Raw genomic sequence first — 12,851 nt, forward strand, 5'->3', positions numbered from 1 at the left:
CTAAACAAAAACTGACTGGAACTACCACCCATTCTTGCAACGCTGTTCAATCGATGCTTAAAGGAGAAATGCTTCCCAACACTTTGGAAAACCTCATTGAAGAACGGTCTTTTGCATCTTACTACAGACCAATTAGTCTTTGTGTCATGAGTAAGTTGCTTGGATGCGTGTTAAATAGAGAAATTATCACCCACCTCAGCAAAAACAACCTACTCAGTGATAAGCAATATGGTTTCCGTCTTGCAAGATCTACAACTGATGTACTGACTGTAATTTCACATAGGATCAGTGAATCTATTGACTGGAGTTTCCTCTCAAGAGCAATAGCTCTTGACATATCAAAGGCATTTAATAGGGTTTAGAATAAAGGTCTACTTCACAAGACTTCCAGCTATGGAATCTGGAAAGGTCTTCTTAACCAACAAATTCTTTCTCTCCGATGGGTTTATACAAGTAGTCGTCGATAAGAAGTCCAATGCTGGCTTGTCTCAAGGATCCATCCTGGATCCAACTCTTATCTCTATCAATGATTTCTCAAACCACATTGTAAGTTCATTCATCAACGTATATGCAGATGACACTACAGTTTATGGCAACACTTCAAAGGCCAACAATAACTAAGCTTTTTCTGAGTCTCTCCTCCAACCACAGTCGGTGGTGCAATAGGATAAAAGATGGCTTGTTAATCTTAATACATCCAAAACCAAACCTATCTTTTCACTATAAACCATCTGATCCCCATTTTGCCCACAATTGATATGAGTGGCTCTCGTCTAAAAAAAAAAAAGTTCTCTACTTTAAAAAGCTTCTGGGTCTCACTTTTGCTCCTGACCTGAAATGGAAAACCTACAGCAAATCTGTGGCTAAGGTCGACGGAAAAATGGTTGCATCATTATACCACTCCAAAAGGTACTTTACAACGCAATCCTCTTCCTGTATAAGCGCCAGATACGTCCTAAAATGCAGTATTGTTACCACATTTGGATAGGAGCTACTCAAAACTCATATCCTGTTTTGACAGTTCTAAACCAGCTTCAAAACCTAGCAAGTCATGTTTCTCTGTAACGTCTTTCTTATAGAAGAGATGTGAGCCTGTTTCTGCTCTATAGTTATTTTCATGGCAAGTGTTCGTCTGAGCTTCAATTTACAGCCCCCCCCCCCTGCCAACGTATAAAAAACACTTGTCTAGCTACAATCAATATCAACAATTTTCACTACCCCCTAGTTGTGCCTAAATCTAAATGCAAATTTCATGAACAAGTCTTCTTTCATAAGACTACCCGCCTGTGGATCACTGTTTCACTGGCCTGTTTTCCAGTTAAATACAATGTGGTCGTCTTCAAGTCCAATATAAACAAGTTCTTGTTGAGCTGTTCTTTTAAATAATCAAATTCTAAACAATCTCTACCATTAATGAATACTATGTTGTTGTCCCAGCAACCACCGTACACACATTAACCCTTATCTTCAAGTTATCTTTGGGTCTTGATATGTGGTGACTCTCTTGTAAAAAAAAAAAAAAAAAAAAAAAAAAAAAAACACCCGATTTCACCATTTAAGATTAGCAATTAAACTACATGGGTTTCTGCATTTTAACCTTATAGAAAATCGTCAGTCTAAAATGCATGAAGTTTAGCCTGGCGTTTGCCTACGAGAATGAAACATGGAAGCCTCTGTATATCTTAATTACTATATATGTTTTCTCTAGGTACGGGCAAAATGAATGCCGATGCTCAAAATATATAAACATTTTGACCCCTCCCTTTGCTTAAAAATTCAGCAAAAATCAAGAAATTAACCAATTTTAATTAAATTTTCAGTATTTATCAAATAATGATCACGGAATATAATGAACTAGTTATTTTTATTTAAATCCGAGTGGAAATGTATTATTTTGGTTAAACAAAAAATACCTTTACTAAAGTTATGGTTTTCAGTAGTAAATAAAAACGCAAGAATTTATTTTTACTTTTTTTTATATAAATAAAGCATCGTAATTTGTAACAATAAAATAAAATAATTTTTACATGGACATTACGAAAAAAAAAAGCCCCTAAAGTCCGTATTAATGAATTCGATATAACTCGAAGAAAAATGAATTTCTCGAACTACCGATATTACCATTGGATTAAACATTGTTTATTTAATATTTTCACACAAAAATTATAGCAAAAAAATTCTAGGTTTTTTTTTCAAATTACAAATTTCGCATAATTTTTATATGCAAGATTTTCATAATGTCCTTGCTCGCAAGAATGTGAAACTTTCGGCGTAACATAATTTTTATATAATCTCGAACAATAATAAAAAAATTTTTTTTTAAATAGGAACATAAAAAATAATTAAATAAAAAAAAAAAAAAATGATAAAAATTGATACAAACGATCAAAATAGGAATGTATGGATGCACGTCTGGGGGGGGGGGAAGAAATCTGACACCCGTACCTCCTTTTACTATCATGACTTCATTTTGAAACAGCGTTTTGATTGGCTGAAATTTGGGCTTCCGTAAAAAAAATTAAATTCTCGAGCTACCAATATTCATTGAATTAAGCATTGTTTGTTTAATATTTTCACAGAAAAAATTATAATTGCAGAAAATATTTCTACTTTTTTACGCTTACATTTTTAACGTAATCTTTATATTTAAGATTCTAATATTTCCATTGCACGCAAGAACGTATAATTATGAACGTAAAATAATGTTCATATAATCTTGAAAAATAAAGTTAAAAAAATTAAATTGAAAAACAGGAACATAGAAAAATAATTTAATTAAAAAATGGAAAAAATTATACGAACGTTCCATGTCGGTAAGTACGGATGCGCAGAGTTGAAAAGAAAGCCAGTCTGTTTTGCCCACCCTCTACCTCCTCCTCCTCTTTTTAACTACCTGCCTGCTTGTGTTCATCAACTTTAAATTTCACGTAAACATTATAAATTTTAACGTAAGTCTGTATGTTTTTAGTGTGTAATTTTTTCAATGATTATAAATTGTTTTCTTAACCAATTGTTATTCTGTATTTATATTAATAATGGCGCTAACTTTTCTTTTTTTAAAAGAATAAATTGTCAGTAGTATAATTAATGAATTTAATTAACTTTTATGCATTTTCAAATGAAGGCAGGAGGGTCTTCAACTAAAAAAAAAAAAAAAAGTCGCTCAGTATGCCGGAATAATGTTAAAGACATAAATTATGTTTAACTTGTCCTTCCATACATATTTGAATTTTGCCGCTAGAGTTTTTTTTTTCTTTTGTAAGATGAAGTCTCGTTCCTATTAATGATATATTTTTAGATAATTATTACTTTTTTTGCAAAAGTTAAGTACATTTATTGTATTAATTTATTGTATTAATTTATTGTATTAATTCATTATCTTGAGACTTTAACTTAATAGTTGGAAATAATTCCAGAAAACTTAGATTTTTTTTTGACAGAAAAATGTAAACGTGATTTTTGTCATGATGAATTTTTACGTGAAATCTAGTGTTTTTCAGATTTGAGATAAAATTATTCCATGTATTTTTTTTTTATTTCACGCACTTTTTTTCTTTAAGAAATAAACTTTAAACTATAATCTTTCAAATACAATAAAAAAAAGTACTCGAAAATTTAAATTATGATTAACCGACGTTAAAAACATACCCCCCTACCGAAGCAGCAATTAATTGCCCGTACCTAATATTTTCATTAATTACTACCTAACTCTATTTACGCATTGAGCACTGAAGTAAATACTGAAAATCAATACATAAATTATATCGCCTTATAACAGTTTATGTGGCGGCATAATTATATATACATAATTGAAATTATATAAAAATTAGAAAAACCCTACGCGGATTAATCAACGTTTTAACAATGTTACTACGTTCATCAGGGGTGCAATAATGACATAAAATGCTTACTAAATAAATGTGTAAAAAGGATAGAATAAAAAGCAAAATTTTAAAAACTAATAAGTTATTAACAGAGCTAACCTTCGGCAGACAGACAACAATTGTTGTCTGTAACGGACCAGTATATAATACCCTAGCTCGCTACAAGAAAATAATGAAACAAATGGAATTGAAGGAAACAGACTTAATTGATGGATAAGATAAACGTGTCATTTATTTACTGTTGAAAGAATGAATGTTTCAGATACAACATGTGTTCATGTCCGCGCGGGTGTAATCATCGTTCGTTGCGGGACTGGCGTTGTAGAAAGAAAAGGAAATGTGTGTTCATCTCACTATCGTTTGTTCGCGCGTGGGAAGAGAAGTGAGTGTTGAAGTGGAAATTGGAATGATAGTCCAGCGTGTAGACAAAGAAGAGGATTAAAGAGTTGACGTCCGTTAGCAGTTAGCTACGCGAAGTTGTTCTCGGGGACCAGTAGTAGATAGAGAGAGAAAGAGTGAGAATGTGCACATACGGTTTGTTAGCTCGTGCCTCATGCATGGTCGCAGTGGACATGATGCGCACGAGCGTGCTCCTTCCGAAAGGGTGGCGGCTGGTTAGCCCAACCTCTCTGGTCGAGAGCTGGTCCAAAAAGAAAGAAGCCGGTTATTGCTCTTTGTTTGATACTTGTTTCCGGTGTTCTTTGCGCATGTGTGGATTTCCATTGAAAGAGGAAGTGACGTCGTCCTTGTGTACGTTAGCGTGTGCGCGTGTATGTGTGTACGTTAGCGTGTGCGAGTACATGTGTGTACGTTAGCGTGTGTGTATATACACGTGAATGTGAGTGTATGTACGCGAACGTGAATATATGTACGTGTGTGGACGTGGGCGCGTATGTTTGTGTGCGCGTATGTATATGACAAGTAATATAGCTTGAAATGTGAACGCGTGTTTTTGTGTGAGACTTGAAAAGGTTCGCACATGTCTCCTTCTTCCTCTCACGTGTTTCCTCCTCCGCCCATATACAATAAATCAAACAGCCAGACATATGGCGCGTAAAGAAAAAAAAATTACGTTTTATTTTAATTCATCTTCATTAACTTTTTTTTTCTTTTTTCTTTACAAAGGAACCGACACTTCTGAAGGCTCAGAGGCCACTCGAGGATAAGGGTTAAAGAGTGTACAGTAGTCAAAAGGACAATATCTTAGTAATCGTTAGCAGTATAAATTTGGTACATTGGATTACTTAAGGGGACGGCTCATCAAGAACTTGTTTACATTGGACTTGAAGACGACCATGTTGTCAGTTGTAAAGCAGGAAAATGGAAGAGAGTTCTGAAGGTTCTTCCATTTTATTATTTTAAGGCATTGTTGAACCTCTGAGATGAGTAACATTATCGAACCATTGATTAATCCGCGTAGGATTTTACTGATATTTATGTCATTTATAATAGCTCTACATATTGATTGAGCACTTTTGAAAAAAAAATTTTTCTCTTGAGATCATTTGAACATATATACAGTCTAACCCATGTTCTATAGCGTTCATAGCCGGCAGTTCTACCCATATGAGGTAGAACTGCCGGCTATGAACGCGATAGTTCTAGGTTTAATCCTCTGCTTGGGAAAAGTGCTAGTCTAACCGCACTGATGAGTTGTGATACAACGAAACGATAATGTATGTGGTTGACTACACACACACACACACACACACATATATATATATATATATATATATATATATATATATATATAAAGTTGAACGTCTGTGTGTCTGGTCACGAATAGGCGCCTGTATGGTTGACTATTATAGAAAACTGATCATATATAATGATAGAAGATGTATCGAGACACAGGAATGGGTATGTCTGATCTGGAATAATGATGATTCATTAAAATTGTGGGGTCTGCGTACGCGCCTGGTCCACAAAGTATGGAAATAAAAAATTTAAGAATTAAAAAAAAAAAACGTTTACAAGTGTTTTTGATACAGATGTACATAATACTTTGATAAGTATGTTTTAGCTTAAATAGGGATGGTATAATAAAATTGTGGGGTCTGCATTCACGCCTGGCCTCCATAGAATGGAAATCAGCACAAACTTTAATAAAGACTTTTCATATCTGCCTGCGTAGGTATACTTTGATGTTTCAGTTTGAAGAAATATGGTATAATAAAATTATGGGGGTGTTCGTTCCCGCCTGAACTCCATAGAATGGGAATATGTCACAAAGTTTAACAAGGTTTTTTTTTAATATAGATCCACAGAATATTGTGATAAGTGTTTCAGTGTGGACAGGTATGGTATGATAAATTATGGGGTTTATCTATTTTATTTTTACTTTCATCATATGTTGCTTTGGTTTTGATACCCTCAAATTCGAAGCTATTTCTTTACAACCCTTTCTTTTCATAACCTATCATACTTTCATAAATCAGAGTCCATTTTCTGTAGGCTGTTTTTGAACCCAGTCTACGACGGGTACTTTTGCTAGTATATGTGTATATATATATATATATATATATATATATATATATATATATATATATATATATATGGACAGTTTATATAGTATACGTTGAAAAATTTAATAATTTACGAAAATTATACAATAATCGAAAATAAGACAAGGCCATTTAAATGTGTGAGCAGAGTTATCTATGGTTATTCTTCCCACTGCACCTTACAAGTGTCTAAGCTATTCCTAGATAGTCTTCAATCACCATAATACCACATTTACTCCAAGGGTAGTCATATTTAAAATTCCCGAAAGCTAGATAGATGTTTATATTCTCTCAATCACTGGAAGAAAATATTGGCGACCAATCAGCTGGATGAGTTGTGGTTGTGGGGGTGTTTGAAGGTGGGAATGAATGAATACACAATCAAAACTGCATGTATATAAACACGCATTCATTAATCGATCATAATTCCACCGCCTCGCCTCCCTGACACGCACCTGTGCTTTACCCTCATTCCTTCCCTGCTCACCCACACAGGGAGAAATCCCCGCCCTCTCTCTTTCGTTTTCAAAAACACGCGTATCTTTGTATGCTTGGAAGTTGCGAACCGATCGTGTCAGCTGAAGGAAGGAAGGAAGGAAGGAGAGAGAGAGAGAGATTAATAAAAATTAATATAACGACCTAAAAAAAGAAGAATCAAGATTCTGGCATTGGTTTTCTTCCTTCTGCTTTCTTTTGGTATCTGTATGGTGACACCTGATGCAGCAACAGCGCAGGAAGGAGCGAACCGAACCGGGCATTTCTGCTGAGAAACGGGAATTGGTTTTGCCTTTTTCTTCTTTTTCTTTCTCCTCCTCCTTCTCCTCCTCTCCCAGACCAACCAGTCTGCAATTCTTCCAGACAAGAAAAACTTAGACGACGACGAAGAAGAAATCGAAGAATCTTCTGGTTGGAAGTTGGACAACGCGATTGCAAAAAAGAAACCCCGGTTTTCGTCCGTCTCCATCACTCTTCCCTTCTCTCGGTGGACCCTGCGCGTTTGTATTGCCATATCGTTACAGCTTGGGTTGTTTAACTTAAATTTCAAAGGAGAAAAAAAAAAAAAAAAACGAAAAAAAGTGTCTCTAATATTTAAGGTGAGTAGCAATTCCGGTTTGTTGTGTTCTAGACAATTGCAAAATTTTTGAGTTTGACAAATATTGCAATCTTAATTATGATCGTCTAAGAAAACAAACGAATATCTTTACGGTAAATTTTAAGAGATATTATGTTATCACCCCCCCCCCCCCGTTCTTTGAATTCGAGCAGTGCATTCATGAACAGCTTTAAAAATAATTTACCATTGTTGCAAAACACGCAACTGGGCACGTGGGACAAAAATAACTTCATTTTTTATTTTATTTATATAATTTATCAACAGACGCTTATGACGTAATAATATTGTCAGGAAGTTGAGTCGTTCGGAGTTTTATTTATTTTGTAGAAAACACTTTCAAAATTGTTTTTGCTTTTGATACTAATGCAGAATACGGACCGTGCTGAAATAACGTTATTATTTAGAAATTCATTCTTAACGTGACATTTTTTAAAACTACTTTGTACTTTCACCTAACAACTGGGTAAACGTTAAAAATAGGATTTTCAAGTTAAATCCTATCTAAAATAAATAATACAAATAACAGCATGGTCCGTATTCTGCATAAGTACTCTTTCTATTTTGATTGTGATGACTTCATTAAGCTATTATACAAATTTTATTCTCAAAAATATTTCCCCTTTTTTACGTTGAATTATTTTTAATTAATTTTAAATGAACTTTGGTTTAAAAAAATAACTATTTTATTTTTTACATTTAAAGATGTAAGATATTTAAAATTTAAACGCATTAAAAAAAATAATCCAAGATTGCATAAAATTCAATTAATGCCAATTATTTCCAAAGAATGTTCCATCTGTAATAAAAATATTGTGCCTTTATCTTTTTTTTTGTTTATTCAAACAACTTCATAAAACAGACAATATCGAAAAAAAAAAAAAAAAAAAAAAAAAAAACGAGAACTAATTTTCATGAATGAGATTTTTATGAATATTACACCATCAAATAATCCAATTCTCTCTCTCATATATATATATATATATATATATATATATATATATATAATCAAAAGGGGTATAAAAAGCGAGAGAGAAAAGATGTTTCCGGGTTATCACGCTCCACCCACCCACTCCCCCGCAACTAAAAGTACTCATTAACTATGTTCAACGCCACCACTCCGACATCGAAATGAGCGTCCACGTACGTGTAAACGGTTATGCTGTGCACACATTCATCGAATGCACATACAAATAGGGGCATAACATTACGCACTTTTAAGCCCGAGGAGTTTAACACACTAAGTTCATCCACGGAACGTCCATAAACAAGTGCTCGTTCCCTGCCGACACACGAGCACAAGACACGCACGTGATTTTTGCGCTCTGGGTTTTTGTCTTTCTTTCTTTTGCCACCTTTTATCCGTTTTGCGCTAGGAATTCACATTCGTCTATGAGACCTGGTGGTTGTGTGTGTGTGTGTGTGGTGGGTGGGGGGGATTATCCCCACATCCACATCCCTCTTATCCCTATGCATTTAAGTTACAAAGGCATGAACCGGAAAGCAAACATTGCAAGTAAATATTGTCTATACAACACAACTATAATTGCATATCTGTAATTAATAAAAACCATCAGGCAGATTATCGAGTCCCGGTGTTTCTCGCCTATACGTAACTTTATACATACACGTTGTCTTATTACTTGTTAGTCATTGCATATGTACTGAAATTAACGTTTAAACAAAATAAAGCTAAAATGTGTGTTGAATTATTTATCTAAACCCTTCATTCGATGATGCGGATGCGTTGCTTGCACGGCTTAAATACAGCTGGTATGATTCAGTGTCTATATTTCACGTATTCCCATAAAATGTTATGAGGAGACATAATATTTCATGTATCAATTTTCAATATTTACTTCAATAGTGCTCAATTCGTGAGTAGAGCTAGGTAATAAGCTATGAATATAAATGGCAAATAAGCTATACAGAATCTTCCGTGTTTCATCCCCATAAGGAATTGTCAAGAATTTTAGTGCGGACATTCCGCGCATATATATATATATATATATATATATATATATATATATATATATATATATAAGGTTAAGAATATTCAAAGCTAAAAAAAACGACGTTTATATAATAGTTATTATAATGAAGAGAAAGGTGTACCTTTATTTATAATCAAATAAGTAAAATGTTTATTTGGACACACACACACACATGTTCACTGAATTTTTTTTAATTCATCACTTGCCTGAAGACGACCCATGGAAGTCGAAAACGTTCGTGACTATGGCAAATTTCTCTTTACACTCGAACAGAACGTTCGAACATTTTCCCGACAAATGGAAAAAAAAAAAAACAGATCGTAAGCAGACAGGAATTATCACTACTGTTCGAAAGAAGGAAAATATATAAACATTTGTTTTTTCACACACACACACACACACACACACACACACACACACACACACACACACGTGTGTGTGTGAAAAAACAAATGTTTATATATTTTCCTTTCTTTTTAGTTGACGGATAGGAATACAAAATGTTTTTTAATATGTGTGTGTGTGCATATGTTGATTTATTTACAATATTATAGTGATTGAATGTAATGGCGCATATATATATATATATATATATATATATATATAGCTCAACAGACCAGATTTCAATTATTTCTGCAAAACCGCAAGTATAGATGGCCCATCGAATTAGTATGTAGTGTTATCTGTAATAAAATATTATGCTCTTATATACGTACGTGAACACTTTGGTCGTCTTTCATTTAAGAGCACGCTCTCTGTGTCATATATATATATATATATATATATATATATATATATATATACTAGCAAAAGTACCCGTCGTTGACTGGGTTTAAAAACAGCCTGCAGAAAATGGACTGATTTATGAAAGTATGATAGGTTATGAAAAGGAAGGGTTGTAAAGAGATAGCTTCGAATTTGGGGGTTATCAAAACTAAAGCAAAATATGATGAAAGTAAAAATAAAATACATAAACCCCATAATTTATTATACCATACCTGTTCACACTGAAACATCACAATATTCTGTGGATCTATATTAAGAAACCTTCTTAAATTTTGTGACATATTTCCATTCTATGGAGGTCAGGCGCGAACGCAGACCCCACAATTTTATTATACCATCCCTATTTAAGTTAAAACATACTTATCAAAGTATTATGTACATCTATATCAAAAACACTTGTAAACGTTTTTTTTTTTTTTAATTTTTTATTTCCATACTTTGTGGACCAGGCGCGTACGCAGACCCCACAATTTTAATGATTCATCATTATGCCAGATCAAACATACCCATTCCTGTGTCTCGATACATCTATCATTATGTGATCAGTTTTCTATAATAGTCAACCATATAGGAGCCTATTCGTAACCAGACACACACACAGACGTTCAGCTTTATATTATAGACTAGCATGGGCACCCGGCGTTGCCCGGGTGTTTTGATGTGTATTCTGAGCAAAACAACAACAAAAAAAACGTCAATCTTTTTTAACTTTTACCCCTATTATGACCCCTTAAAATTTATTGTTTAGGGCTCAAATAAATTAAGTTAGATCCATGTCCAAGGAATATATATCTAAAATTTCACGTGTTTAGACCCAAAATTGTAGAAGTTTGGCGATTAAGGGGTCAAAGTTACACGATTTGACCTTTGAGAACTCTATCAAATTTCTGTCCGCAAATCAATCACATCGATTTTCTCAAATCTCAGTACCCTGTATATCAAATTTCGAATCTGTAGGCTTAAAATTGACAGTTATTGCATAGGAAAATGTACAGAAACACACACACTTTCACTTATATAATATATATATATATATATATATATATATATATGATGATTGTGACGTCTTGTCAGACGATTACCAACCCCTTAGTCCCTGAAAGTTCATGTGCCCGAAAATGACATTTTAGTCCTGCCAGCGACTTGCGCACCCTTAAACAAACATGACACTGAAGACGGTCATTGGTTTGGATGAAATTACAGCAACGGAATTCTTATTATAGTGTACTTTCATTTGATTAACAAGACCTGCTTTGGACAACAGAGCCCGACGGTCACACACATCACGGATCCAAAGATCGCCATGATTGGGTGGAAAGGTTTGTCGTTACCTACATGCTCTCTTGAGCCCCGCTTGGTCTATCTTGGCTGCTGTAAAGTGTTTTGCGCCCCTGTATATCTGTGCCCGCTACTTGCCATCATACGATGGGGACTGTCAACAGGAACATGAAAGCTCACCAGACTCTTTGATGCTATCACGAAAAAAAAAAAAAAATTAATATCATATATATATATATATATATATATATATTACACACATATTAGTGATGAGACGATTTCAATATTTTTTCCCGATTCGTTTAAAACCTGTAAATATTCAGTTATAGTTGTTGTTTTTGTGTTTTTTTTTGTTTTTTTTTCTTGTGTTTGATTACCGTAAAATCTAATATACTATGTATTCGCAAATATAAAAATACCCTTGTGGGGGGGGGATCGATCTATAGATTTTAATTTCAAATCAATATTTATTATTATTCATATTATTTGGATTCTTTGGGTTACTGTTCTCATTTTGAGCGTCATTTTCACAACGTTTCCGGTCGATCTAACCTCCGACTTTCTTCAAGTGTATCTTGTCGAACTCGCAAATCTGCGCGGAACCCTTTATTTGATCCACGAGGGGGGGGGAGGCTTGCATAGCAGGCAACCATTCCGTCAGTCACAACTGAGAAGCCCTAAGTAATTTGCAATTCTATTTTGAGTTTTACCCGCACTGAGGATTGAACCTTCAGCCTCCAGAAGAGTAACTTTTATAACTAAATTTTACCAAGTACTCTACGCCACGAGCCCTTACAGACAATTCTAGTACAAATTTTTGTTTTTAGATGCAGAATCTTACGATTTATCGTTATAAATCAATATTTATTACTTCATTAGTAGTACCAACAATGGAAAATTAAATTTTGAACGGAAAAAAAAAGGCAATTTAAAGAATCGTTTTCGGCATTGGAAAATAGGCACAATGATACCATAAAATGTCCGATTTTTCCAACGGTGGAATCGCCCATTTTCAATCAAATCGATTAATTGCCTGCTTTAATTAGGGACCAATCACGGTGCATCAAAAGAAAGCTCACATGCCTCTCCGCAGTAAGTTAATCCACAATGCATTCTAGTCTATATTGCACTGTAGAGAACCTACTGTTGATTTTATAAGAAACTTTTTTTAATATGTCTAATCTATATTGCACTGTAGAGAACCTACTGTTCATTTTATAAAAAAAAAATTTTTTAATATAATAATGTCTTGAATTAAAGTTTAAAATGGAAAAGTCATGGTTCAATTATGCTC

General features: G+C 33.9%; 1 protein-coding gene across 2 annotated transcripts in view; it reads left to right on the forward strand.

Moving 5' to 3' along the window:
- Nucleotides 1-12,851, forward strand: part of LOC145240059 (synaptotagmin-9-like) — a 403,765-nt gene that overhangs the window by 162,749 nt on the left and 228,165 nt on the right. The window contains exon 1 of one of the 2 annotated variants that reach the window (XM_080103681.1): nucleotides 7,294-7,482. The exons of the other annotated variant lie outside the window; for it this stretch is intronic. The gene's annotated coding sequence lies outside the window, so the exon portion shown is untranslated. Of the gene's footprint in view, nucleotides 1-7,293; nucleotides 7,483-12,851 lie in introns of those variants that run through there. 2 annotated transcript variants of the gene reach the window in all.

This window comes from Euprymna scolopes, chromosome 19, assembly GCF_053919585.1.
Source record: "Euprymna scolopes isolate OS-2025 chromosome 19, ASM5391958v1, whole genome shotgun sequence".
Lineage (NCBI taxonomy): Eukaryota > Metazoa > Mollusca > Cephalopoda > Sepiida > Sepiolidae > Euprymna > Euprymna scolopes.